General features: G+C 44.2%; 1 protein-coding gene across 2 annotated transcripts in view; it reads right to left on the bottom strand.

Annotated features, from left to right (window-relative positions):
- Positions 1–24,093, bottom strand: part of LOC144823766 (peptide methionine sulfoxide reductase MsrA-like) — a 193,854-nt gene that overhangs the window by 105,561 nt on the left and 64,200 nt on the right. The window contains exon 1 of one of the 2 annotated variants that reach the window (XM_078682579.1): positions 13,091–13,210. The exons of the other annotated variant lie outside the window; for it this stretch is intronic. The gene's annotated coding sequence lies outside the window, so the exon portion shown is untranslated. Of the gene's footprint in view, positions 1–13,090; positions 13,211–24,093 lie in introns of those variants that run through there. 2 annotated transcript variants of the gene reach the window in all.

The following is a 24,093-nucleotide window of genomic DNA, read 5'->3' as shown; positions in this document are numbered from 1 at the left end:
AATAAATAAAACAAATTTCGTTGCGCGCACTGCATTGCATTTGGTGATGCAGTGCACACAACGAAATTCGTTTTATTTATTTATATGTTTACTTACCTGTTAAAGTCCGTAATCCATACATTACTACCCCCACCCTGCCCCTCCCCCTCCCCACGTCACCGCCCTGCAGTTACACCTCCTACCAGCCGCGGCTGATTTCCAGACTATCCACATCGGATGGTGTTACACGCAGTGAAACTAAATGGAATTCATTTACATTGTCATCAGAAATTAAGGAGATGTGGTCTATCAGCTCGAGCTGGTGCCTTTAGCATCTGGGAACCCAAGTTTGAATCCTGACTTTGGCACTAAACCCAATATTGGGTGATGTTAAGCAATTCACTAAATCTGCCTGTCCATAAATGTGTGTAAAATGTATTTGTGTAATCTCAAATTGATGTACACAATCCACTAACGTCTCTCAACCCCTCATGTGGTGTACAGTGCTTTTTTGCTTCACAGCTTAGTTTGCACTACATAAAAGTGCCAATACATACATATATAGGCAATCCTGAATATCTGGCATGGATCGGGCCCTCCTGGACATTCATTACTTCCCCAAGGACACACCATCCACTTACATTTGGCGAGCCTCACTTCCTGCCTGTGAACATCATGCCCCATTTATATTAAAGTGTTGGATTGTAGGGCACTAATCAAGTGCTCTAGCTCCTTCTTCCTCCTCGCAGACCAGCCTCCTGTCGCCTCTGCCTACACTCCTAGAATGTTGCAAATGTACAGCAGAAGGGTAGCCGGGGAGGCGCATGCTGCTCCCCCCACCTCGCTAAGCTTCTTTACTATCCCAAGAAGATCCCAGCTGGTCCCATTGACTTATCTATCTAAGCCGCACAAGCTCTGGGAGGCGCCACGTCCCTCCCTCCCCCCAAAACCCAAAAATAGATTCTCGTTTTTCCTTTGAGATTTTTATTACTGCATTGCATTTAGCCACAGTGACCTTTGCTTAAACTGATACATCACTTCATTATTATTTTTTTTTTTTGTAAAAACATTTTTTATTGGCAGTCAAGTTCGAAATCAGTGCAATACAAAGGAGAAAACAATGCGGTAATAGCCGACAATTCAGGATCACAATGCAGTTCCGACAAGACGCCTTTTATATAGAACATTCCCCTAAACCATTCCCTCCCTGCGTCGCCCCCCCCTAGTCAGTGTGCCGTTGACTTCTCTCTCAAGTATCAGTGCGCTAACACTTCATTATATACAAGAAAATGATAAAAACCGGAAATAGAGTGCAAGGTGGTGGTATTAAAAAAATGGAAGGAAGTGAGTGGCGTTCCGATGGCAATCAATCCACAAACCCACTGCCCTTCCTTCCGTGTGTGCCCCCTGAATATTGAAGACAGAATATTGTGGATTGGAAATATTGAGGACAAAATATTGAAACTGAAATATCTAAAAGTAAATAGTAAATGTAAATGCATTTATATAGAGCTTACTACCTCTGACGAGGCGTCAAAGTGCTTTTTTGGTAGTAGCTCGCTACTCTGTAACCCAAAAAGGATTAGTGGTGAATTAGTATAGGAAAATATGAAACTAATTTGAGCGATGGACACGTTATAAATATTTACATACCTAACTCCACATATAACTATCATGATATATATATATTCAAGGTACGTCGAAGTGGAGTTGTGGACAGTAAATGTACACTTCCTCTATACGCGTTTACCTTTCGATATTTTGTCCAAATATTCTTGTATCAGAAAACTTCTATTGTCGCGATTCAGAAGTACCATCTCCCACCACTAGGTGCCCCTGTTTCTGGGTCCCGGCCCAAGGCCCCTGGTACCACCGAGAGGCTTCACCTTCCATAGTGATCGGTCTGGTAAATTTGTTCTTCAGTGTCTTCAGGTCATCCTTGGCCCTTATATTGTCTCAGTGTGTAAGAAAAACATTATATAGCGCACTATCTAACCAGGTCCATCTCCCCTCTCATAGGACACACACAGATTTCCCACAATCCTTTATAGCCATCTAGGAGGAACTGAGAGACGTTGACGGACGGACAATACTGTCAGCTGCAACATGGATGAGAGCAGCAACCTCACACCACCGAAATTCATATGCACCAAAACATCTTGGTGTAAGTGCGCCTACACCATGGTACTGCCTGGCTCTTCCAGACGCTAGAATGAAAAGTCAGGGAGTGGAATTGTTCTTGTTAAATAAAAAATGTTTGCTACCACCTTTTTTTCCAGATAGATAGATACAGTATTTTCACTGCTGCTAGTGAAATTTCAAATTATACAGTTGTGCACTATTTCTGACTGCTGCCTTGTCTCTGTAGGGATTGCAGTTTGTGTTTTTCTGCATATGTTAATTATACAGTTAATCTTTGCACGGTGTTAAAATATTTATTAAATGTGAAATGGATACAAGATCTTATATATTATATATATGGTGTCTTTAATACAGAGGCTGCTTGGAAGTCACAACTACTTAAAAATTATGTGTACCGAATATTTAAAAATACCCTACACGCAATATTTGAAGTAAAAATATAGAAAGCTGCTGTCGCAGAAATTCCTTAGCGCTGCATGGTACAAACATTAAGGCGGCAACATACGGGAAATTATAACACTTTCTGAAAAAAGGACGGTGCTGTCGCCTCACTTCACTGGGGTTGATGCTAAAACCATCAGTATTCTTGCATGTGCTAAAAACACCCCAACAGAGGCACGCCCTTTGCAGTCCAACCGATGAAGCAACGCAGGACCGTATAATGGTGCATAGTGTATTTAATAAAACAACACTAGCAAAAAAAAAATCTTTAAATGAACTGTGCACGTGCTAACACAAGGCAACCACACCCTAAGCATTCTCCAATTGGAACAAAACAGCAACGTGCAACAGTGCAAAACTGTACTTAATGACATAGCAGTAGCAAACATTAAAAACATGGATGACGCTAAACTTAAAACTGATTATTGCACGTTTTAAAATAAAACAGAGCAAGCTTCCCCTAAACTAACCAGCCGTTGCAACAAATTAGCGACCTTATTACCGAATAAGATGTAATACCAGTAGCAAAAGTGAAAAAATACAACGGATAGTGCGAGAGGGTGCTAAGATAAAAAAATGCACAATTTACCGCTTAAAAATTAAAATACCACCGCAGCTTTTACTGCTGACAAATACCGCAGACACAAAGCTGTTTACGCGTGACGGAAAGCTGGCTTCTAGCCTGAAGCAAACAGAGGTGACATGACGAACAGAAACACAAAGAGGTGGTCTCTAAGGAGACAGACAGGCACACCGGAAGCTTCGTAAGGAGTCATTAAGCACCACAAACATACACATTTATCAGAGACAACACCTCTGATACCGAGCTCACATACCTTGATCCTCGTCGGCAAGTAGCCATATTCGACTCATATAGCCACTGCCACTGGAATTATGTTGCTGGAGAGGGGCAAATTATGTGGCAGGGTTGAGTAAATTATGTGGAAAGAAAGGGCACATTATACGGCATAATGCACCACCTTTTGTAATAGTATTACTTTATTATTCATCATTTTTAAACTTGGTAACACTTTCTGGGCCTTAGTTGCATGACATTAGCATCAATTTAACACTCAATATATTTCAATAAGCAGCACAAAGGTGACCAGTACAGCTTTACACAGGTCCTTCCACTGTGCGGCAGCGTGTTGTTGCATTTTAAATAATTTTTGAACCGTTTCAGCTAGAAACAAAATTGTATTTTTGTTAAAATCTGCAGATTATGTACAGACAATGGATTATGTGGCAAAACTGGCATATCTATAGTTATGTAAAAAACACCACAGAGACACAATTACATAATTCCTCCCACCGGCAGGGTTTTAAGTGGACCTAGTGCCTCTAGGTCTCAGAAAGAGTATTAAATAAAACCTTTGAATTGAAATGGGTCCCCATCAGTTCCTATACCCATATCCTTAACTTTACAGACAGGATCGGACTGGGAGAGAAAATAGGCCTGGGCACCAAAATGCAAATGGCCCCTATTTGTGAATTAGATAGCTAAAAAAAAGTGGCCCATTTAAAAATGTAATCAGTTTTGAACTTGTAAAGAAGCTGTTGGATTTGGGTGGCGGCAGGCAATGTAGTTTTAATATCAGAGAAATCCACAGTAAAAACAGGCCCGCCAAAAAAAATCCTACACACTGACTTTCAAACCAGCCCATCATGCACTACCAGATTGCCCTACAGGCTAGTCCGACCCTGTTTACAGACAAAAACTGCTCGATATCCGAACAGTGAATGTAAAACACATTTTAGTAATCCGACTCAGGGATTACATTTCTGTTTTTATTTAATATTTACTTTATATTCCATTCCCTAACAGTGTTAATTTCTTGAGCGCTTCTGTTTCTGTGGTTTGTTTTTTGCAGCAAATCAATTTTGTATACCGAATACTTTGAACTGAGTCGTATCCATTAGTTTATAACGGAAAATGATAGTGAATTCTGGAGTTGAGGCTGAAGGAAGTATGACTTCCTACACAGTGCCTGTCACTGGGTCAAGAAGGTTTTCAGAATATGGTCATCTAATCCTGGCCCTCCTTGCAGAGGGCTCAGAGCAATGGTCATGCATTCCAGTTGTAATTGTTATTCTATGCAAATGTGTGTGGAAAAGATAAACAGTTGTCGAAATATTGACCAGGGGTAAGTAAAAAAAAAATGCAGTACTTACAGGTAAGTGTGTGCATTTTGTGTGTCAGAGTGGGTAGCAGAAATATCGGCAAAATACTCATGCAGAATTTGGCATGAAAATTAAACGGATCCAGAGAACTATGTGCTTGACCGATGGCACTCTTCCATATCTTTACACCCCCGCTCAGTCCATGCATTACTCCAGCCGCGGGCCGTGAAGGGAGTTACGGTGGGGCAGGGAGGTGGGGAGGGGGAGGGGCGGGGTGGAGGGTGCTAAAAACAGGCATATTGATCATTGCAGGTAAGTGCACAATTTAATTAATAAAACTAAATTCGTAGCGCGCACAGCATTGCTTTTTGCCATGCAGTGCGCGCTACGAATTTCGTTTTATTAATTAAATTGTGTACTTACCTGCAATGATCCATATGCCTGTTTTTAGTATCCTCCACCCTGCCCCTCCCCCTCCCCGCCTCCCTGCCCCACCGTAACTCCCTCCACGGCCCGCGGCTGCATTACTCACGCACTTGATTTAGCGCATAGGGAGAGAATGTGGTCTCACGGCTAGACTGCTGACTTTGGAGCTGGGAAACCAAGATTCGAGCCTCGGGGTCGACTCCACATACTGTGATTCTGGGCAATTCACTTAATCTCCCTGTGCCTACCCAAAAAATGAATGTGTCCTTGTGTAACATAACTGGTGCTCATGTAAAGCACTCCAATACCTTGGGGTCGAGTTTGCACTATATAAATCTGCAATAAAAAAAAAGTGGACTTCAAGTGTCAGATGGCCTCGTAGCTGTACGACCAATGAAGAGGAGCCTGGATACCTCTAGGTCGTGCCTTGGGGTATGCGCATCCTTACACACCCAGGAGTGCTCTTATTTTCTAATGAAGTCCAGCAACAAGTCCTAACTGCTAGAGCGGTCAACCTCGAAGCTGGAGAACTGGGTTTGAGTCTCTGCAGGGACGCTCAACATCCTTTCATTCTAGGCAAATCACTTAATCTCCCTATCCTAAAAATGACTGTCAGTCTGTAATGCAACTGGTGCTCATGTAAAGCACTCTGATACTTTCGGGTCGAGTTCGCACTATATAAAACTTCAACAACAACAAAAAACCTGCTATGTAGAGCTGTGTCTTAATACAGCTACTCATCCGAATCACAATGTCAATCCAATGGCCTGGCTTACTGGCACCTTCTCGGGTTATTTCTGTCCAGGTAATATACTTACAAGAAGGAGCCACCTTATGATACATATGTCCCTAGACGGCACAGACATACAATTGGGTTTGGTGTTGCAGTAACTCGGGGGGACCACCTTTAAACCCGGAAGATAAATCTAGAGTGTAGGATTGGATGCTGGTGGGTGAAATATGCAGACTGAGATAGCTAGAATGATCATGTCCAACTGACCTTTTTCTTTTTTTTAATTAATGCTGATCTAGGACATTAGATGGGTTTAATATACTTGGACTTTTTAAAGCCAGTCGATGGTGCATACGTTCAATGCATCTTGTAATGATTAACCCTGGGCGAAGTACTACGCTATGCTCACGTAGTTTGCGAAGTTTACGCTACTTCGCACTACGCGAATTGTACGTAGCACAGTGCAAACACGCGTAGCGTAGCGGTCATTTTTTACTTGCTCACAGTTCTCAACGTCAATTTGGCGACCGCGAGCGAGCAAAATTACATCCCGGCGAGACTTTTTCCTCGTTTGCGATCAGCAACATCAAGTTGGTGATCGCGCGCCTGGAAAATAAACCTCCCGGCGAGATTCTCAACGTGGGGAGGTCAGGTTTCTCATTGCGAGTGGTCGCGTATGCTCGCGACCGCTCGCGATGAGAAACTACCAGTCCGCGTTGAGAAAGCTGCCACTCGAGTTGAAATCTACTCGAGTGGCAGAAAATGACCGCTTGCACTGTGCAAGATGCGGTTTGCACTGATTGCACAGTGCGGACAAGCATCCGGCACTGTTCAATCAGTGCAAACAGCATTATGCACAGTGCACTACTCAGTTCGCATGGCTTGCGTAGTACAAAGTGCACTTTGCATAGCTACGCGTAGTGCTACTACGCAAACTACGCCCAGGGTTAGTAATGATATGAAATGGGTTTTGGAAGTTCTGTGGATAATTTTTTTTTAACGTTTTATATAGTGCGAACTTGACCTTAAGGTATCAGGTATCAGAGCGCTTTACATAGCACCAGTTGCGTTACATGAGTACACGTTCATTTTTGTGAGGCACGGGAGATTGAGTGATTTTCACAGAATCTCAGGATGTTCCGCGTCATTACCGAGACTCAAACCAAATTTCCCAGATTTGAGATCGACCGCCCTAGCCGCTACGCCAACTCCTCCCTTTATAGAATGTTAGGTGTTTGAGACCATAGTTAAAGGTGGGTAGTCCGAGATGTGTGAGGTACGGTAGGCAGCCATGGGCATGCTACCATAATATTGCAGACGAAATGCTGTCTGACAAAAATACTGCATTCTAAAATTGTTTACAAAAATACTGCCTCATTGGAGTTAATTAGAGACTTCTATCTCCAGTAGCCAATATCTTTAAAAACGACATTTGGGGGACAATATTTTTTATCAGGCGATATTTATGTCAACAATATTCTGGCATACAACCCAGCTAGTTTCATTCCACAGACCTCAGTATTGAAACCAGTGCTTTTTAATGTATTTATAAATGATTTAAGGATAAACCATTCAGGAGCTTATGTTCTAATGGTCTATTGAATTGGAATTAATTAAATCATACAATAAATTTCAAACGTTCTACTATATTCTGCTAGAGGATCTCCTTGTTGTTATTTGACTGCACAGGGCCCGATTGATCCGTCTCAACGGGGCTGGTATTGTCACGGTGCAATACTGTGAGCTTTTATCGAGCCATTGGTGCATGCATGGGAGACAAAACAAAAAATATTGTAAAATTAGTGGCACAATGTATCAGGGGTCTGCTGGTCAATGGCTGGTGACCCGGGAAAGCCTTTATTTGGGGGTGGGGTCAACCGATGCCAGAACCGCACAGTTGAGGTAGTCGCTGAGGCTTCTCCAGCTGCAGCCGCCTGTGCAGGTAAGAGCGGTGAGGCCAGGTGGGGCATTTCGACAGACAGAGACGAGGGAAAATGTATTATTTATTTTACTTTCCCTCGTGGTCGTCTGTCAGATCCCCCGCCAAACCTGGCACCACCATCCCACGGTTCTTACCTGCACAGGCCGCTACTCTTCTCCAGGTTTACCAATGGAGCTCTCTGTCCCACTCTTGGTTTGAAACATTGGAATTTTTTTTGTGACCAGAAGAGGATGACAGGCCATTGGTATGCAAAGGGGCACTCACAAGCATCAATCACACCCCAGTGCCCTCTTTTCAGTGTAGTTTCAGGTCATTTTTATTGACAGAGTACAGCAAGAATTAGAATACGTTGCAGGATGCCAGTGGTAGCTTAACATAGGCCTCCCGCAGTCCCCACTGAGCGGAGGTGGGGGAGTTCGAGTTCCAGGGGACCCCCTCACCATAGTACCCTGGCCTGAGAGCTCCTGATTGAGTTCGGAGGGTGCTCCCTCCGTGTACCTTGCGGGGGGAGGGGGGGGTCAAGTTTCATTACGCCACAGCCAGATACATTAATAAAGAGTGGGCACCTAGTTGCACTTTGCGCCCAATGGCCTGCAGCTGTGTGGTTGCGTACTAGGGCATGCATACATCCCTGCTATTTACAATAAATCTGCTGTTTCCGAGCTACGGGAGAGGAAAGCGTTCAGAACTGTTATTTTGCCATTCACAGAGTGCGGTCGGCCATTTTGAGGGTGCTGATGAGAGAAGCGCGAGATCAAGAATACCAGCACAGCTTGCACGCGTCAGCGCGAGCGGCTGCTGTAAGGGGGTGGGGGTGAGAGGGGGGAGCTGAGACCGGCACAGCGCAGCCGAGCAGTGTGGCGCATTATCTTATGCTGAGCCTGCAGTGGAGGAGGGGGAGACGTAGAGAGAGACAAGCACAAAACAAAAAGACACACACTAGGTGAAGTGGGAAACACGCATAGGCGTGAGGTGACGCTGCCGGTAACCAGCTAGCCAGAGAAAAGAATCATCTCTTTATAATAAGAGGAACAGAGGTGCAAATACGGAGAGTGATACAAAATGAGAGACAAGCTTTGGCGAAGCAGGCATGTCGTGTCTTTCAATGGCATTATCTAACATTTTGGTTGTGGCAGGGTTTTTTTTTCCTCGATGCTATTCTACATCAGAAAAAGAATGTTTATTGGCTAATTCAAAATAGCATCAGCAAAAACATAAAATGGCCTGCCACAGCATGACGTATAAACATGCAAGCATCAAATCCATTTACACGTATGGCTCATGATACCTTGGCCATTTTTTAACATTTAATGTACTGTCCCAAGATGGCGGACATCATCCTGGGAGCAGTAAATTAAACAAATCAAACCGAAAGGAGTGGTCTGCTAGCAAATTGCAGGTGCTGGGTTCTCCTGAAATTATTTTTCTTTTTCAAGAAGAAAGGACGCATTGGATAAATAAGGTCAGAAAGCATTAGAGGAGCAGATGGGGCAGTTGGGAGAAAGTCAATGCCAATGATCTTTGGAGAAATGGAGAGGGAGAGAGCAGGAGTGTAGGGACTGAGGAGTAACGATGTAGTGGTTGGATAGAAAAATAAAAATGAAACAAGCAAAAATAAGCTGAATGGAGAGGGGTGGGGATAGCAACAGAGGAACTGGGGCAGAGGAGCAATGCAGTGTGTGAGGGGTGAGAATTTGAGGGTGAACAGGTCATCCAGTAGAGAATAAAAACATATGCCCTGCCACAGAGTGCTGAAAGAAAAAGAAAAAAGTAGTTCCCTGAACGTAAAGAGTGGAAGAATACAAGATATCCAGTCAAAAAGAAAGCGGTGAAGCTATGCTCCTGGGGAGAGACACACACAAACAAGAAAGTTAAGTTATTGTATAAGAACCAAACATATGGCATTGGTGAGAATATCAAGGGACTGTACACAAGGGGCTGACGACTTGCCTACTATAACTATTGATACAGTACAATAAAGGTCTTTGATACCAGAAAACTAAATGTAGGTGGGCAAGACCTAAAAAAAAGAGACAGTGAAATGCACACACATGCAAACCCAGGCGGCGAGTCATCCCGCCACGCTTCTCCTCAACCAACTGCGCGCTTTTACCTTAAATCACCACTGACAACTTTCTTGGGTGCCTGAAAAGGTCTCCTTCCTAAAGCGAGGGTGGATGTATGTGCTTATTTGGGCCGTTGGCCCCCTATTATCCCCCCTCGCCCTAGCTAGTTCGCCCCCTGATTGGGGGGGCTCACCTTGCCTGAGGGGGCCCAATCATGCCCCCCGCCGGCCTAGCTGGCATGGAAATGGTGGCGGGGGAGGGCCTCCGGACGGTATTTTACCCGGGCCCTCATCGGGTCCGGCTTCACCTACTTGGTGACAAGTTCTGTACATATGAGAGAAATGTATATATAAATACAAACGTCAATGAGAGATGCAAGTACACACAAACACACGTTTGAGATCTACTTATATGACAAAAACATGCATACACACAAACACATGTGGAACATGCACACAGACACACAGACACAGGAATATATGAACAAAAGGCATACACAACACACACAAACGTATACGAGAGATTCACCCACACCCACACAGGTGAGAGAAAAGCATACACACCCACACATATATGAGATGCACACACACTACACACACGTAGATGAGAGCGGTGCACACATTCATATATATGACCGCATACACACACCTATAAGACAGATGTACACACATACACACATATGAGAGGAATGTCCACAGAAATACGAGAGTTACACACACAAAATAAAAACATACACCATCACAAACTGGAGAGATGCAAGCCCATATGAAACATACAGAGATAGAATTGCGTATACCCACAACATAAGAGATACACACACACACAACACACAAATAAATGAGAGGAATGCAGGCAACATTTCACACACATATTTGTGAGAGAGATGGACACATAGTTATGTTTGCGAGAGGGTTAGAGAGGAATTCAGGTACAAAGACAGAAATATATGAGAAGGATGGCTGGTCTATCAGAAGTAGGACAGAGACACTCAGAGGAAGGGCGAACGAGGTACATAAATGCGTACAAGACAACACAGACATATGTGGGACAGAGAGACCAATGGATGAGGTGAAGGAAGGCACAGTCACTGAAGAGAGACAGCAACAGCCAGACTGGAAATCGGAAATGGACCAAAAAACACAGAGGGAGAAGAAAAGGACCACGACAAAACACACACACGCACATGAAAAAGAGAGAGAGAGGGGGATGGTTTGACATGTAAAGACAGAGAAAGAGCGACGAAGAGATGAAGCAGTAAACAGGCAGAGAGATGTGCGGAAGTGACGCAAAGACGCAGGGGAGAAGAAGAGGAGAGAGAGGAGGTGCAGAGATAGCGAGAGACAGACACACAGGAGGGGGGAGGGGTGGGACATCAGTGCACATATAGATGCATGCCGCAGAGAGAGATGGCAAGAATGCGTACACGACCAGGCAATGAACAGATGGAGAGGAGGAGAGAGGCCGAGAGAGACACGGGACGAGGAGGAGAAGGAAAGCGACAATAACTGAAAAGGGGACTAGAAACATGCAAGGACGAAAATGTGGATGAATAAAAGCAAAGAGGGAGAAACTCCCATGTGGGGTGGTGGGTTGTAATGGGAGACAGAGTGTGAGAGGGGGAGGGGGAAAAGAGGGGCAATACAGCTGGGTAGAGAGAGAATAGAGGTGACCGAAAAAAAGAAAGGGAGAGCGCGAAAGGTGGAGGAAGAAGGGGATAAGGAGCACAGAGACAGGGAGACGGTGTGATTGTTAGAGGGGCGAGAGGCAGATGGAAAGAGACACAGGATAAGGAGACGGGGTGAGAGGGACAGCAAGAGGCAGAGAGCAACGTGACAGATGTCGGGTGCGATAGAGAGTGAATGTATGAGAATGTGGGTGAGAGAGAATCAGAGAGAGACAGAGAACCATCGAGCGCTTTAGTGAAAAGATCGGTGGATGGAAGGCCCACTTCACTCCTGTGCACACGTCACCAGAGCCCTCCAGTTGTACCAGCACGGCCAATGCAGCTGCACTCTCCCCCCACCACATCCACATACATCTTCAAAGCCTTCTGATGAAGTTGCAGGGGACCCCGAGCACACCACACGCGGATGTGCACACCACTGCACTACAACTATTCCCCCAAGTGATGCATCTATACAGACCGGTGATGGACACCCAACCACTCTGCTGTAGGGAAGCTGGGAAACTTCTACAGCACAGCCGGACAAACACACAGCACACTACAAAGCGAGAAAAAGCATTGGATGGATTTCACAACTCACATGGACCATTATGAACCACTAGGAATTCATCCAGTCTCTACGACCCAAGCAACAGTTCATAACCCATCAATGGTAATGCCATAACAAAGTGAAAAGGGCGCAAGACCAAGGAAGTGCTAAGAAAACAAATCACAAGAAGAAGATGCTAAACAAACGCTGTCAATGTAACACAACTCATAGCAAAACCATGACAGAAGTAATGGGCTACAGAAAGGAGAGAAGGCACACACAGGAATCAGGGAAAGAGGGAGAGAAACATGGACGCGAACAAGGCAGCGAGAAATACAGCACACAAACAATCAAGCACAGTGAGGGGAACTGGAGAATGTAAACACAGAAGGAAAGAGAGCGAATGAGAGGAAGATCAAGAGTGGAAGTGGAAATGAGAAAGGTCAACGGAGAGGGAACGGGGAGAGGGTGGGAGGGCTGAGAGAGAAGAAAAAATCAAGAGAGAGGAAGTGAGAGAATGGCATTGGGGTAAGAATAGGCAGCAAGAACAAGAAAGACTAAATAGGAGTGAGGGCACACATGGGAACAGGCTTCAGAAGAAAGTACAACAATTTGCCCTCCACATGCTTCCAATGACCTTCACCAAGCATTCACATTGCAAAATGAATTAAACAAATCACCGAGTAGCACCGTCTTGGCAGCTGGCATCAGCGCCAAGTTCCCCTTCCCTTGGCATTGCCACCATCCGCTGCAGCAGCTGGTCCTTCGCTGCCTGTTGGCTCCATGTCAAAGGGGGGGGGTAGGGGGGTGTTGCGAGACATTCCCTTGGCCATTCGACATCTCCAGAAACATGCCGCCTGCCCGGAATGTGCCACCCCGTCCTTGGAATGTGCAGTCCGTTCAGGTGGGAAATAAATAACTACAAATGGCAGGTCAATGAGTTTAAAAAATAAAATCCAATTTGAGGCCCTTTCTGTCCCACCTGGATCAAACACGCCTATAATACGCCAAGGTGTTCTTTACTTGCCTCCTCTCTGGTCACGTATCCCACTTCCATACCATCCGGCGGTGACTGGCACTGCTGCCAAGAAGCCTTGGCGCACCTCCAGGCACACCAGTGTTATTTGCCCGTTCTCTCTGTGCCCACCTCTTCTTCACCGCCTCCCCACCGGACGGCTTCCAAAAACTCCTCCAATCTCTCACTGGAACCCGGGCTGTGCCAGCTGGCGCACGGCAAGCACGTGCCAAGACGACAGGCGGCAGCTATGGGGGCTTGGGGAGTGGGGGCAAGGAACAGCCGTCTTGGCATCAACATGCCCATTCCACTTCCCTCCTGCGTCACGGAAGAAAAGAAGGATACTGAAAAAATACTCTTCACCCTACAAAGGAAGACTCCCTACCTATGTCATGAGCCATTCAAAGAATTCTCTGGGAAGCGTAGTTCTTGGACCTTCTGCATTTTCACCACCAAAACCTTTAGGGTGGCAAGCGATATAGGACCGTTAAAAGCAGAGGCTAGAACTGCGATAAAAATACGAAAGAGCTTAATAGTAAGCGGTTCGTGGGCGGGAACAGGTGTGATTGGCTCAAGTCTGTGCCAAGCTCTTGAAAACCTGTGCCAAGGGGAAGATGTGTCAGAGGAGAGCACATCCCTTTTATAGAGAACAGCCTTGCAGAGCATCATGGGACAGTGGGGGATGGGGCAGAGAAGGAAGCACAGAAACAATAAGTTGAATGGGGGACAGAAAGCAAGATCTCACTCAATAAATCCTAACTTGTTTAAGAAATTGAAGTAATGGAGGGTATTGATTGTACCAGGCAGCAGACCGGTTCACCACTAGTTAATCAAGTCCCAGTATGGTAGTAAATTTAGTACCGTCTGCAAAAAAGAAAAAAGGATGGGTCTGAGCCCTTCTGTGATCACAAACCTCTGTGGTTGAAATGAAGACTGTTGATTCCATGCATCACATGTATGTTTGAAAATATGCTCTGCATTTGAACAAAAGGATTTCTGAGTCCCCTTCCAGTATCTTTCTCTCCACCAATAGATCTGATTCGTTGGTTTTCATCTAGTCCCAACCACAAATCCTGCCAGAAATAACACATGCCCAATTATGATTGATGTAAGGGACTGCAGGACGAATGGTGTTGACTTTTGTAAATTTACAAAAGTCAGCTTTGTTATTTTGCCTTTCACAATGCATACAGGAAAGTCCACACCCATCAAGTTCAAACAAGCTCTTTGGTTAACCTCTTATCTCCACTAGCTGCCAATCCACTCTCATGATACACCTCTCGGTAAATTTTTCGGTGCATCCCAAGCTCATCAGAGAGATAAGCTCACACCACACCTGCCTTACAGATAATCACAACCAAGACGAATTGTCAGTAACAGCACTCAAATAAATTCCTCCGAAACTCAAAGCCCAGTTCCCAGGAATCTCAGTTCAGGAATAAAAATAACTCATCCTGAAGGATGAAAGCAAAAGTCAGGTCACATGCAACTTCCAAACACTTCTACTTCCAAGCACTTCTCTACTCCAAAAACATGTACACGAAAGAAACAGGCACAGCAACACAGCTCGCGCATGAGTACTAAGGCTCAAAAAGACACACCCGACGTTGTGAGACCACAAACAGCTCCACGTGTGAGCTCCGAGGCTCGACTCCTCTGATACCAGCAGCATGCAAGACCAAACCGCACGACAATTGATTGAACTGTGTTGGACTTCAGGCGAAATCAAACAGCAAAAATCCATCACCCTGAATAGCAACCAAAGATTAGACGAGGATGCAAAAACGAATCTGCAACTAAATATTCTGCAGGATTTAAAAGCCAAACAGCAAAACCACATCCACTGAGGATTCAAAACCGAAACAAAACATATCCTCATAATGGAAACCTGAATGTTCAAACTATAGCCCAAAGAATTTACAAGCGAACATTAACAATGCATTTGGTCAAGATGGGAAAACTGCATAGCAAAAACGCATTTCACCTTCGTTATCTCAAAAAATTCCATCTGATTTATTCTGGTTACCTTTCACTGCCTTTCAGTCTTTACACTCATCCTTAGCCTAACTCATAAGAGTTTTATCTTTGCTTTTTTCTCTCCTTTCTTATCTTCTCTCTATTCCTTTTTTATATTTCTCTTTTTGTAAAAAAAAAAACAGAAAGAAATGTACTTTGTTAATTTTATTATATTCCACTATAAGATTGTACTTCTTAAGTTTTTTATTTCTATGGTATTGTCTCACTAGTAGTTCCTCAGCTTTGTACTATATCTAACTGTTGTATTATTTTTGACGAATGTACTGTTTACTACTTAATCTTAATCAAAAATATTTAATGAAAAATAAATACATTTCACCAGAATGCAAACTGAACAGCAAGAAAGCATCCCCATAGATTTCAAAATCGAACAATCACAATGCATCCTCTTATGATGCAAAACCAAACGGCAGCAGCACATCCCCTCGTGCAGCAAAACGGAACAGCAACTGTAAATCCCAGTAGAATGGAAAAGCAACAATACACCTAATCAAGGAGCAACACTCAACAGCAATAATATCTTCCAGAAGGATGCAAAGACAAACAGCAACAATAAATACACTTAGGGTGTAAATCTGAATAGGAACACTTTTTTCTAATCAGGATCCAAAATCGACCAGAATAGCATAAAACCGGTGAACAAAAACACGACGCTCAACTGAACTGCAAAAATGCATCCCAGCAGTACAGAAGAACAGCTTCAAACAAGGGCACCACATCCTTACAAGAGTCAAAGTAACTCTTCAAATGACTATTAATGTTGGGTTTACTCCTGGGGAATAGTAGGAGTTTTTTTTGTTCTCTCTCTATCTCCTCCTCATGCTCTTTTAACTGCATCTACTGCCTATAATACTGTAATGGAGCACTGAAATCTGACATCGACTCGTACCTTTTTGTTAATTTCAAGCATGGTTATTTAACGTATTATTTGATGTGTTGTTGAACCCTAAAAGTCCTTTATATACTCATTTTATAACTGTTTTTAATTTACGGAAAAAAAAAATTGTAAACTTTTTTATTGGATTTCAATCTTATACATGTCATACTTGAGACAAACCGTACTCGTCTGTTACAGCATTACAATTGAACTTATCATTGTCATGACAAATACAATTTTTACATTGTTATGCTTGATTATAGCTATGTGTAATTTCCATGTACTTTTATGGCCTATTGTTTTTTTAGATCGAATAAAGTTATATTGATTGACTATTAATGCTTGCAACATGAAAACCTATATTTGCAATTTCTAACTCTTCTCCTAGGTAAATACACACCTTAATGATTACCACGACCCACAAGCTTCTCACTCACAACCATTCGCAGAATTAAAGCACACAATGCCTACACACTCAACCACCAGGGCCGGACTGGGAACCATAACCGGCCCTGGCAAAGTGCTCGGCCGGCCCACCCTGGGGGGGGGGGAGGGGTCGAGCGCTTTCCCAGGGCCGCTTTTCGGCCGATTTTGTTACAGGGCCGATTTTGCAGCTATGCTGCAAAAACGGCTCTGCAACAAAAACGGCCCCCAGGGCCCAAAACCGGCCCCCACCCTTGCGGCCGACCGGGGGATTGCCCGGTGCCCACAACGGCCAGTCCGGACCCGTCAACCACCTAACAGAGGAGACAACCAACCCATCGAAATAATCATGGTAACCACCACCCATGAACACAGAGTGCAATGCAGACCAGAACGATGCAACTCCAAATATGAGTACCACTACTTAGACAACTTCACATCCACCCTGGATGTATGCACATAAAAAGAGCAAACCACTTCCTATGTCTACTGGATGCGAGCCTGGAAAAGCGAAGGACACACAGGCTCATACATCCTCACTCACCCAAACGCAACCGAATGAAAAACAGAGCAGAAACCAGGCTTGCAAACTCTTCTTTCAAGCAAAATTGAAGGATAACCACGAGAGGTAAACCAGGATGAGTTTAGCCTGCAAGCCACCTGGCCAAATACGAGTGGAGCAGGAACTACTTCTCTTCCTTCTAATGTTGATAAAATAAGTCCTAGAGTTGGGTAGCTATTAGTATTTGAGCTAAAATGTACAATTTAATGTCTGTTGTGTGTTACAGAAATGGTTATATCAACTCTGTATGAGTGATAGGCCTTTGGGTATAAAGCAATTTATAAATTACTTAGGGCCTGATTATGAGTTTGGCGACCGGACCGCCAAACCCATGGTGGTCCGCCCACTGTATTATGAATAGTGCGGGGGATCCACCACAACTGCCGGAGATCATGGATCTCGTGGCGGTGGCATGGCGCAAATTGGCTTGGCACTGTCGCTAGCGGCACAGTCAAGCATATTAGAAGTTTTCTGACTGCCTCACTTTCAATGGCAGTGAGCCCGCCATTGAAAGTGCAGTGATAAGGAAACCTGTTGCCTCAGAGCCATGGGATGCATGAAGGGGGGCACATGGTGTGCCCCCCTGTCTGCTTGCACCCCCTTTCCTACATAGCATGGAATTTACAGTCTATGCTATGCAGGACAGCCTTTGTTTTTTTCCACGGCTGTGCCTTTTTAATAGACACCGTTGTGGGAACGCCAAAGGACCGCCTGCCAGACCAGGAGAAAATTCCTAATCTGACGGGCAGTCTGAATACGGGTTTGCCGGTCCTGGAGCGGGGCCCTGGCATGGCAGCCAACTCCAGGACGGCCAAACTCATAATTAAGGCTCCCGGGTTTCCGTTTTTACGGATTTTTACAGATACTTACAGGCAGAAAACAAAGTGTTTCTTGTCTGTATTTATTTTTAAAAGCAGAAAAATGCAAAAAAGTGGGCTTTTTGTGGGTGACTCTACGTGTTGTTTGTCACCATTTCTAAGACAACAGCTGAGCAGATAGGCAGAATGTGAAGTTAAAAATATGTTGAGAGTTCCCTAAATGTAGGTTTATGGTAATATATATTTGTAATTATAATGCTCACATTTCCCTGAAGGTGTAGTGTTTTGCTATATTTGGCTGCTTAATTTGCTAAAAAAAGACAAGCAACAAAGTATGAGTGCATGTTTATCAGTTATAACTCCATATATTCGCAAATCACAAAATAAATGTGGATAAATACCAATGAGATGAGCAAAAAATAAATATGGATAAATACCATATAACCAGGAGCCCAAGCTCATGATCCTCTAAAATGCATCCATAATATAATTTGTGTGAGCCCTGGACGTTGAGTACCCTACGTAAGATACCCACCCCTTGCTACGCATTAGAATGCCTGATAGCAGGTAAAAATTATAAATATTGGAAATGTAAAGTTATGGTGCGAAAGAGAGAGGGGATGAGACACTATCAAGACTCCAGTTAGGTTCTGGGATCTCTTCACAGAAGACTGGACTACTAACTGATTAGAAGAGGAGTAAAGATGACTCCAGGCACCAAGTTGTGGAAACAGAAGGCTCTGACAACCGGAGAGTAGTTCGGAAACACCGGAAGTCCACAAGCACAGGCACAGTTGCAAATTGTTTTTCTCAACTCAAATGTGTAACACGACCATAGTGGAGAGCGTGCCATTCAATATGAGACAGAGGCACGAATTCCTTGAAAAAATGTGTGCGGATTTTCTTGAATTTTATGCAGAATAACCTGAATTTAGCCCTGAAATTCCAGTGCTGTTAATAATGTGCAGCAATTTCCTTTTTTGTGTTTCCTTCTAGCTTTTTGCCTATGCTAATTAGAAGGCTGAAATATGGAACTGTATATGAGATCTATAATTTAGTACTTTTTTAGGACACTTTGGGCCAGATGCATCAAGCATTTTTTGCCTTCGCACAATGAATCAGCCGTTTGCGAAGGCAAAAAATGCCCTTCTGATGCAGCAAACCTTGTTTTGCGATTCTTAGGAAGGGGCATGTTTAGGGCGTCCCTTCCTAATACCGAATCGCATCGGTATGCGTGAATTTTTTGCGACTGAAATGCAGTCGCAAAACATTCGCATTTTACCACCTACTTCATGTAGGTGGTATCCAATTCGCAAATGGGATGGAGTCCCCAAGGGACCCATTCCCCATTGTGAATGTATGTAAATGCATTTTCTAAGAGCAGGCAGTGGTCCCACAGAACACTGCCTGCTCTTAGAAAATGAAAGGAAAAGTTTTCATTTTCTCTTTTGTAAAGCAGCCCGTTTTCTTTTGAGGAAAACGGGCTGCCTTACAAAAAAAAAAAGAAGGATTGCTTTATTTAAAAGCAATCCTGGACATGGTGGTCAGCTGACCCCAGCAGGCCACCATCCCCGTGATTTTTGCGATTCCTAGGGGTTAGCAAATTGCGACCTACCTCATTAATATTCATGAGTTAGGTCATTTGCGATCCCCTAGGAATCGCAGAAAGTGTTAAACACACTTTCATGCATTCCATTTTGCGATTTTCTATTTGCGAATTGCAAGAATTCGCGATTAGGAAATCGCAAAATGGATTGTTGATGCATCTGGCCCTTTCTTCCTGTTCACAAAGGTTAACAAGGTTGTAATGAACTTTTCACAACACAGTTGATACTTAGATGTATAATTATTTTTTTACTTTTTGTGTAATTTGACTTTTACAAACCAATGTATTTGTTTATCTATCTCATTAAAAAGATATAATTTTTTTAAATTTGTTTTTTAATCCCTAAGAATTACTGGAACATGAAGTCCCGTCTCATGCACATCCATCAAGGGAAGTGGTGTCACCACCTATGCCTAAATGGCTCAGGGAGTTCCTACTACCTGGGTCCAGCTCACCCATCACACTTCTATTCAGTTTAACTTCCACTAAGAGCTGTACTCTTGATCATGCCCAGTGAACAAGCGGGTAGTCACCCTTGAATGTAACATTCTGTTAATCCCTACATGACCAAATCATAATACTTGAACTGCACGCTTTCTGGGATCCAGCACATGTTGATATTGTGGCACTAGTTCACACTGGTTCTCACAGTTATCCACTATAACCTCCCCGGCGTAGCTGGGGTGGGCGGTGGGGGCGGTCCGCCCCAGGCGGCACTCTTTTGAGGGCGGCAGCCACGTGGCACTGGCCCGTTGCGGCGGCCTTTATAATTTATTTGGGGACACTCACTGACACTACTGTCAGTCAGTGTACCCAAATAAATTATAAATGCCGCCGCAACGGGCCAGGTCCACGCACCCGCCGTTTGAAGTGCAAGCCTCTCGTGCCCTCAGCCGCAGTCAGCTGAGCCTCAGATTGAAATTAGCTGTCTCTTTTTGCGCAAGTTGGCGAATATGCGCTCGCCATTGGCTCCGCCGTTTGCCCGTCACGAATGCTACACCTTAAAAGGTGGTGTTGTTGTGTGACCGTGACAGATCCTGGGTGTGGAAGTGCATAGTGCAGGGTCATGGAGCTCCGCTGTCTGGTCTCACCGGTCGCCCTGTGTCTCTGCCAGGGAGGTAAGTGTGCGGTGGCATTGTCCAGCGCACACTGCTATTACAATCACCTCTAGGTCCTCAGCGAGGAATGGTGTGTGCATGGGTCTGGTATTCATGGCTCTGGACAGCACCGGCGTCTGAGCCTTTCTACAACATTGCGAAGCGGAAGGCAGGTGGGGTGGAAATATTACAACTGTTCTATAATCTGTAGTCTCTCTGTTGTGACCGCAAAATCGTGCTGTTTTTGGGGTGTATAGAGGGCGGTCCCTAACAGCCAGAGGAGGTGTAATGATTATGTGGCTCGAGGAAAAGGAGACTTCACATGTCATGTAGTATTTGGGGTCTGGTCGTGACTTGTCATTTCCCGTCTTGTGTTGATACTAACCCAGGCTTCTGAACATATTTATGCTCTATGAGGGATGCATGGTGCATTCTGGAATATGAAGTCCTGTCTACTCCATATTAAATGTAACGCAATGCATTATATTCTGTTCTATTTTACATGGGCTTGTATTCTTGTGAGGTATGTGTCCAAGGAAATCACTGTTTAATTTAGCAGATTGTCTAGGGTATGTCGGGAGCGAACATCTCATCCAGAGGGTTGTGGGACATATTGTTTAACTTCATCCAGTGCTGCCTGAGTTATTACAGCCAGGTTCTACTTCTACGTCTCGAGTCAGTGCAGAGTGAAGTAATGGTATCTCTCACTCTGCTAGTTTCTCATAAAATTAAGGATGTGCTTGGCTTTTAAACTAGCAGCGCCTAGAGCGCAGCCATGATTATCTTCAGCTGCCTACTCTGTTACAAGATGTAGTTTTGCAGTCACTCACAGCCTGTGTCTGTTGAATCACTCGTTTTCACGAGACGCACCACTCCACATATAGCCGCACTAAAATCGTGTTAGGCCTCTCGGGGTTTCTGAGCCACACTGTGTCACTTAAGTCAGTAGAGCCTAGTGTAGCTCTGACATCATGTGGGAGTCATGGTGTGATCTGTGCCTTGGGCAGATAGAGGTTCCACAACCGGGGGAGGGGTGGACGCGGACCTCCCAGGGCTAAAGATTTGTATTACGGTTGGAGTCAACTTAGCTTTTTGGAAAAAAACATTTCTACTTATTTATGTTGCATTTTTTTTATTCAACCCCAGCGTGTTTACCTCATCTTCATTGCTTAATGTTACTCTTGTGAAGGTGTCACTCATTGTCATTGAAATGTCACTCATAATTTCACTGAAATTATGGAACGTCACACATAGCAGTCTGAAACCTTGGCAGCTATGGTGCTTTCTCTGTTATGTGTAGATGGAGTGGGTTGCAGGCGCTGGCCTTGGCAATGGACACAGTGACAAACCGGCACAGTAACAGGGGCAGTGTTTTAAATAGGCCTGCACTTCAAAATACTCTTCGGTAATGGAACTTTTGTTTTGCAGTTTTGTAGCAGTACAGAGGTGTTAAAAGTTCCACACTGTTCCTTGTATATTGAGCAGTTGTCGGACAACACACAGTGTCAAGTAAACTCTGGTGGTTAATTTACCAGCTGGAGAGAGATGGGAGTTTCATCTAGTGGCAGGTTTCAATTGTGTGAGGTTGCGCAGGTGGTTAATATCATATCTGCCAAGCATTCACATTGCTAATGTGACATTTCCATTGATGCAGTGACTTATGAAAGACATTCATCAGCGAAATGAGACACTTCAAAAACATTTTATACTGTGTTAAAATAATGAGTTGCATATTCATTGTGCTTTAAGTCATAGACTGGGACATCGTAGCACTTTAAATACAGAAGTCGTTAACCACCACTCCTTACCCACCACCACCAGGAATCTATTTCTTTACTGTCTGGTTACACTCATCTGTAGTGAGTGAATTAATCAATAAAATATTATAATGCAAACAAATGCATTTCCTACCGATTACTTTAACTTGGATTTATCTTTAAACATACAGGGTGCCTTTATTTTATATGCTGTTACCTGAAGGTGAAGACAATCGAAACTTGGGACAGAATAAACATATTTTGTCCTTCCAGCTTTGTTTTGAACTTACTGCCCCTCCCAACCCTCTTCCCCCTCATCCGGCCTGGTACTGCCCCAACTGCAGAACTCAAGTTATTCTAGTGATCAGGTGCATTAGACTCACCTGTAGTATCCTGAAGGTGCTGCCAGGGGAACTGTGGTCAACCCCAGTGTGATGGACCGGTCTGCAGACATTGCTGAGGTCATGGATGGGGCAGATAGGGGACAGGGGACAGGGGACAAGGGTCCTGCACAAGCTGTGATGTTATGAGTGAGATGTCACAAACAGGGTAGGAAGAACTGATGTAAGTTTTGGGTTTCCTTCTGCTTTTCCTTCAGCGGCATAGCTAGGTGGGGGGGGGGGGCGCCCCAGGGGGCACTATTTTGGGGACTAGTGCTGTCTAGCCCTGTCATGAATGTGCATGTAACTTGCATGATTGAGGTAACTATTCGCGGCGATACTACGTGTCTCTCGGACCCCTTTCAGGTGCTCGCCGTCCTTTGTCCCCAGTACCCCCCAGGGGGGCAGCAAACTGAAGGATAGCACCGGGTGCCACAAGCTCTATCTACACCTCTGTATGACCTCAATTGCACCACTAAAATAGCTCAGTGAGTTAAACAATCACTTTTGAGATTAATGTGCAACTTTTAGGTAACCAAGTTGCATGGTTTGAGCCAGGAAGAGGATTTTGCCACAACTGATTCCTCATCATGTTCTTCATGGTTTACTTGGGGAGACAAAACCAGCGTCCATGCCCACTATAGCAGAAGCCTAGGTGCCTCTAGGTCAGGCTGGAAGAAGCAGGAGGTTTAGAAAAAAATTGTAAGAAGGCGACTTACAGGAAGAGCGAGGCCATGTGACAGAAAGTAAAGGCATTATGGAACAGGAAAATCTTGTCTGTAAAACACCTTTCACCCGACCTGTAAATGAGGCAAGGGGGGAAAGTGTAGGCTGGATAGGACTTCTGCCCATTTTTCATGGCTGTCATTTCTGTTCTCCTCTAAATTAAGCCTAAAGTCTGTGATGTCAGGAGACAACTAAGCTGACTATTTGCCGAAAACCAGAATCTGGTAAAATGGCTCCGTCCAATAGGTACATGTGTTTCGATCTGGTGTCAAGTCACCTTTGGCTGCCTTAACAGTCACAGGTTGTCAAAAAAAGAATAAATAAAAAAGCCTCATCTCATACATCTAAACACACATATAAAACCTTTGGGTTAGACCTCTCCATCCCCTGGTCTGCTAGATCATCATTTACATTTCGCGTATGTCCCTCACCCCCCTTGCCCCTGATCCCACAGTGTGCAACAATGAGTCAGTCGTCTTCAGCCATTGGCTTTTTTCATTGGCAGTAACAGCATTTAGTTGCTTTATGTGAAAAATCAGATAAAAAGGCAGCGTGTGATTTGACCTATGTAAGATGACCTTTGAAGGTAAAATTCAAATGGATGGGGGAAAGACATTCTGAGAAAAGACTTGCTTTACTAAAATTGTAGAGGATTAAACAAAAAATAAAGTTTAGACATGTCATTGAACTTAATTGTGAAAGAAACATATCTAAAACTAGGATTTAGGCCTT

The sequence above is a fragment of the Lissotriton helveticus genome, chromosome 3_1 (genome assembly GCF_964261635.1).
Source record: "Lissotriton helveticus chromosome 3_1, aLisHel1.1, whole genome shotgun sequence".
NCBI lineage: Eukaryota > Metazoa > Chordata > Amphibia > Caudata > Salamandridae > Lissotriton > Lissotriton helveticus.
The sequence above is the reverse complement of the archived record's forward strand: the minus strand, read 5'-3'. Positions and strand labels throughout refer to the sequence as shown.